This window comes from Peromyscus maniculatus, chromosome 1 (genome assembly GCF_049852395.1).
Source record: "Peromyscus maniculatus bairdii isolate BWxNUB_F1_BW_parent chromosome 1, HU_Pman_BW_mat_3.1, whole genome shotgun sequence".
Lineage (NCBI taxonomy): Eukaryota > Metazoa > Chordata > Mammalia > Rodentia > Cricetidae > Peromyscus > Peromyscus maniculatus.
Window position 1 is genome coordinate 180,701,710 of NC_134852.1, and position 6,000 is coordinate 180,707,709.

At 46.0% G+C, this 6,000-nt stretch overlaps 1 protein-coding gene across 1 annotated transcript in view; it reads right to left on the reverse strand.

The window, feature by feature from the left end:
* The window catches only part of Glis3 (GLIS family zinc finger 3), a 447,159-nt gene extending 446,708 nt beyond the window's left edge, over window positions 1-451 (reverse strand). The window contains exon 1 of the mRNA XM_076561823.1: window positions 431-451. The gene's annotated coding sequence lies outside the window, so the exon portion shown is untranslated. The remainder of the gene's footprint in view (window positions 1-430) is intronic.
* Window positions 452-6,000: the final 5,549 nt, after the last annotated feature.

A 6,000-nucleotide genomic window follows, 5' to 3' on the forward strand; every position in this document is an offset into this window, starting at 1 on the left:
ATTTAAGAGCATGTATACACTTGCATATGAATTGACCTGTTTTACAAAACAGGACGGAATTAACACCAACTTGTACCTCCTTAAAGCCTCCTGTGAGGATTTGAATGTTTGTTCTCTCTGAAACTCAGGTTGAATTTTTTTTTTCTCATGTTGAAATTCAATTGTCATTTTCATAGCAATCTAAGATGGGAACCTTTACAGGGTCATTAGCATCAGGTGGGGTTGTAAGAGTGGGGTCCACTGGTCACAGGTAGCACTTTTTAAAACCCCGTTAGAGGTCTTACCAGCTTGTTCTTCCTCACCAGGAGACCAACCATTTGTACTCCCTTGAGGTGACAAGGAGTCCTCACCAGCATGTGGCCCCCAGCCTTAGACTTTCCGAACCCTGAGCTACCCCCTGCCCACCCCTCCTCCCCGGGCTGGTCCCTACCTTTAAGTATCCAGTCCTCTGCGGGGATTTTTCTCAGGGCCAGCTGTTTTTGTGGACACTCCAGGAAGCTTTGTTGTGTCATTGGCAGGGCTCCAGGGAGCTTGTGATTCGATCAGTGTCCATGGTATCAGAACTGCTCAGAAGTTTTTCAGGTGACTCTAATGGGAAGCCGTGGTGAAGAACCACTGTCAGGAGGCCCCTTTAGACTTCTTTACAGATCACACAAAACGGTTGACATCGAGGGCCCTGCTCTGTGTCACTCACTTGATGAATGGACACACTGAATTAAGAGCCAAAGGCTCAGCATTCAAGAACACTCATTCCCAGCACCACATGGCAGCTCATAACTGTCCTGACTCCAGTTCCAGGGCTCTGATGCCCTCTTTCTGGCCTATGTGGGCACCACATACACATGGTACACACGCATGCACTCAGGCACACATGCATAAATAAATAAATAAATAAATAAATAAATAAATAAATAAATAAATAAATAAATAAATAAAAAGAACCACTCACTACCCAGGGGCTGGGGAGATGACTCACTATGCAATGTACTTGCTCTGCAAGCCTGAGGACCCACATAAAAGCTTAGCATGGTGACATGTGCCTGCAACCCCTGTGCTGGGGGACCAGAGGCAGGCAGAACCTAAGGTCTTTCTAGGTATAGCCAGCCTAGCTGCGATGACAAGCTCCATGTTCATTCAGTTAGAGACCTAAAGCGACCACTGGCCTCCGCAAGTGCTCACCTGCACAAACAAGGTGCACACACATGCATATAACACACACACACACACACACACACACACACACACACAACACACATACACCCCACAAAATAAAATAAGAATGGAGACTCTGGAGCCAAATTGCTGGGGTTCAGCCCTGCCTCTACATTTAATAGCTGGGTGACCGTGAGGGAACCTTCTGCCTCCCAGTGTCCCTCCCTAGAGCCCCAAGAAGAGATTGGTACCAGTCTTCATGCTAGAGCACTGCTCTGAAGATGAAATTAGTTCATTTTTGCTGATTTCTTAGAGAGGCATCTTCCACACAAAACATGCAACAAAAGCATTCATCAGCTCTAATAGAGTCAGCGTGGCTGTCCCCACATTCTCACGCATCCTGATGCTCTTTGGCTTTTTGTGTTCGTGCCCACCTACTTCCCAGTGCACACTCTTGCTGTGCTCCACCACAGCCACGACTCTCTGTGTCTGGAGCTCTCACTGGAGCTAAGGAGGAAAAAGAACAACCAGGAAATAGTCCATAATATCTGTTTGGTAAAGTCAACAATTGACGGTGTGAGACTAAGTTTTTTCAAGCTAGTCATTTAAGTAATTCTCACTATAAGCAAGGCCCATGGCAAGGGGACACAAAACATGGGCTTTGAGGAATCGGTGCTCAGTGCAGACAGGGGTCCTGGATTAGGTCCTGGAAGAAGAATGTTCTCACTGGTTACAGAGAGTAGGAAAGTGGGCAGAAAATGAGGGACTGGGGTCAGAGAAAATATCCCGGCTAAGAGCAAAACGCCATAGAAAGCAAACTTCACCATTTCTTAGTTGTGCCTAAGTCTGGCCCGGCCTACATTCCTATTTGGATGGCTAATTTGCATATACACTCATATACATTTCAACTCTGAAAGTAGAAGTTCCATATGTGTTTTATTTACTCTCATTTATTTTTTATCTTTACCAGTTGGCCTATTTTCTTCTTCTTCTTCATCTTCACTTCACATCAGGAGACCATCATTGTAACAGGCACCTCAGCTTAGAGATGCTAGGGTAATTCTGAAGAGACATTTAAGACAAGATGTAAAATTTTGTATTAGTGTACAATAAAATGTTCAATGCACAAATTTGGCAGCCAAAAGCTTTCTCTCGTAGGTATGAAAAAATGTCTGTGCTTTATTTTCAAAGGAACCAAATAAGACATGGTCCCTGAATCACTGTCTGAATGCAAACAGCATTTGGCTTTGATCTGAGTTGTTGAAAACTATGACCAATTTATTCTGAGGATGCCAAGCCATCGGAGAATGTTTTCAAGTCTGGATTTCCATATCGGGATTTTGCTACACACGTCTTCTCTTCATTTCACATTACATAGGGCCAACCCAAAATAGTACTGCCAACAATAGACAGAGTCGGTATGATGATTGCACATCTACTTGTAGACAAAGACACACTTACGGACACACTCAGTGTGGCCTAGAAAAACATAAACTCATAATTGAACAGTGAGTGGGATTATTTGATGCACTTGTCTGTAATGCACTATTAGATTTCTTAGACACTTGCACTCAGCTTCCAGTTGGATGGGAGGTAAAAGATCTTGCAAAGTTATTTATGTAGTGCATGTACCCCAGCTGCCTCTTAGATCTCTGGTGGCCTACCTGATGCCATCCTTCCTCCAACCTTGTCAAGAGCTACTGCTGATTTTCTGGATTTCATTTGAAAATTTAAACCCAAATATGTCCGTTTGTTTTCCATTCTGAACCTCATTTGCCCTGTTCCTCCTTGCCCAGTAACCAAGGGGTGTGTGTGTGTGTGTGTGTGTGTGTGTGTGTGTGTGTGTGTGTCTGTGTGTGTGTCTGTGTGTGTGTCTGTGTGTGTGTCTGTGTGTCTGTGTGTGATGTATACATCTAGCCCCTAAGAAGCATATCAGCCATCTTGTAAGCACATGGAACATACCGGGTACTTGCTGTAATGAGTCAATCAATTACCCAGGATTATCTATATTTGGGTCTTGGTGGGATTTTCTTGGAACCAAATGAGGATTTGATCAGCACATAGTACACAATATCCTTCAGAAATAAGACAATCGGCATCCAAACCACCTAAGGTCTTTGACTAAATTCATTATCTGGAGCACTTGGTGGAACCAAACATTTGGTCTTGTTCCACATTCTGTGTTCATTTTGGGCCTCTATCCAGACAGGGTTCAAAGATCCAGGGACTAATTGTCAGTTCCTAAGGATGAAGGCTTGAGAAACACCTAGTCTTCAAGTCAGGAGCATCTTTATGGGACTACTTGTTCCCAAGGAGTCTGTGGCTAGCAAAATTGATCATCCTATGCATTTTATTTTTAGGCATTCAAACCACTGAGAAGTGGACCATAAACCTCACCAGATTCCCAAATGAGTCCATTACACAAGAGAAACATTTTCCTGTCCCTGAAACTGTCCACCCTAGTTCCTGTTTCAGAACTACCCCTCCTTTCCCAACTAGATTCACTCTTAACCTGTGTACAGAGAGCATCAGCCCACGTCTCCCTTCTGTTTCTATAGAAACCGCTTACATCAGCCTTATCAGTTACCTGCCGTCATGTCCCCCTCCACACACACCCCTTCTGTGGTACTATCGCGTCCTCGGGGTTCGTTTCTAAGGTCTCATGGCAGCAGATATCTGACACAGCAGGGGACATGCTTAGGTGTCGAATTAGTGCTATGATAATTTTTAGTCCTATGACTAAACAGGGAAGATTTTCATTTTTCTCTCTTAGTTTGCTTTCTGCTGCTTGGGTAAAGCCATGACCAACAGGAGGGAAAGGGTGTGTTGGGCTAACACATACCATCATTAGCAACCACAGCCCGTCATTGGAGGAAGTCAGGGCAGGAACTCAAGTCAGGAACATGGAGAGAGACCTGAAGCAGAGACCGTGAAGGAATGTTGCTTGCTCAACACACTTTTTTACACAACCTAGGACCACCTGCCCAAGGGTAGCACTTGCCCACAGTAGGCTAGGCCGTCCCACATTAATCATTAATCAAGAAAATTCTCCCATAGACTTGCCCAAAGGCCAATCTGATGGAGGCATTTTCTCAACTGAGGGTCTCTCTTCCCTGATGACCCTGGCTAGTGTCCAGGTGACAAAAAAGCCAACTAGGACACAATCTTTACTGTTTTTCCCTCAATTTCTCCTTCTACCTCCCGACCCCCTTAATTGCTCCTCCTATAATCTCCTCGGCTTTTCTCTATTCCTTTTTCCTGGTCCCATCCTCACCTTTGTAGGAAACATGGAAGTAAAGGCAGCTGATGTGAGTTTGAATCCAGGCTGTGTGTCCTCAGACAGACGTCCCATCTCTGTCTTGGGCCTACTACCTAACAGGACCAGCTAACTTGTCATGTGCACTCTCTCGGGACGGACACTTTGTATGTGTCCGCTCAGCTGCTCCTCACAGAGACGTTATATTGTCCCCGTTTTACACCTGTACACACTGAGATTCAGAAAGCAGAAAGATGGAGTTGCTTGCTCAAGATACACAACAGGGATGTGTCTGCTTATTCCCTCTTCTCTGTTAGCACTGTGCCTGTTACCTCTTCAAAGTGAAAGACACAGCAGTACCCTTTTGTTGACTGGAGAGGATGACGGGGGAGGGGGGCGGCGCGCGGGGTAGGGTCGGGTCGCGCAGGGGAGCAGGGCAGAGTGGCACCTAGAAGGCTCCATTCACTGTCGTGCTTTTCTGATGGCGTTTGCTCTAAGCTCAACTGGCCTCGTATGTCTTGCTTCGCAGGCCACAGGAGTGATTTAGTCTGAACCATCAGTAGCCACCTTCCTTGACTATCCTCTCACTCAGGCGCTGTGCTCACTACAACCTCCCTCTGCTCTTTTTTCATTGGCTTCTGGTCTTCTTGATGTCTCAAGTCCCCGGTCTCCTGGCTCGAACTTTCCGCCTCACCCTGTCAGCCACCTTGAAGTCCTCCTTCTCTCATCCAGACCATTTCTCTGGCCAGGTCACCAGTCTCCCTGCTCCAGCCTCTCCCTACGTGAATTGACGTGCACGCTGCTTACTGTCTGGGATCCTCAACCGTGAGCCTTGACCTTCCCCTCCGGCAGTATCCCCTTCCCATTACTATATTACTAAGTCAAATGGTCAAGTTACTAGACTCCCCAGACCCATTGAGCTCCAGCTCTGCCTGAACTGCCCTTTTCAGTGCTGGCCGCCTTCCTCATGTTAGTTCCAAAGTCATTTCCTCCTCCAGCTTTCCCTGGGAATCTCCCCATGTGCCCACTCTCTCACGTTAGCATTTCGCTGGTTACCAGGAACCTGTGTGCATGCTCTCTCCCACCTCTGACCTATGAGGTCACACTCGGGCTTGTCATTGGCTTCCTGGTTTCTCGATGCCTCGAGTGCCCTCACCCTGTCAGCAAACTTGAAGTCCTCAATTCTCCCATCCAGACCATTTCTCTGGCCAGCTAACTAGTCTCCCTGCTCTAGCCTCTCCCTACTTAAGTAAGGCTTGGACCTCAGTTATTGTTAAAACATGAATTTATAAGTAGGAAAGGTCAGAACCTAGGGAGGTAAACTAACACAATAAATCTGTCAGAGATGAGAGAGTCCATAATGGTTCATATTGTTAGACAGTCTGAATTTACGCCAGCTCGCCTCTCTGTCAGCTCACGTGACCTGGGACACTAGCTTAACCTTTGTATGCCTCAAATTTTCTTATCAGTAAGATGGTAATAATAAGTACTTATGGGACAGTCATGAGGATTAGGTGAGTCCACACTGCTGAAATGACAGGAATGTACGTGACACGTGTCAGCACTCAGATGTTAGCTATTTTTGTAGCTGT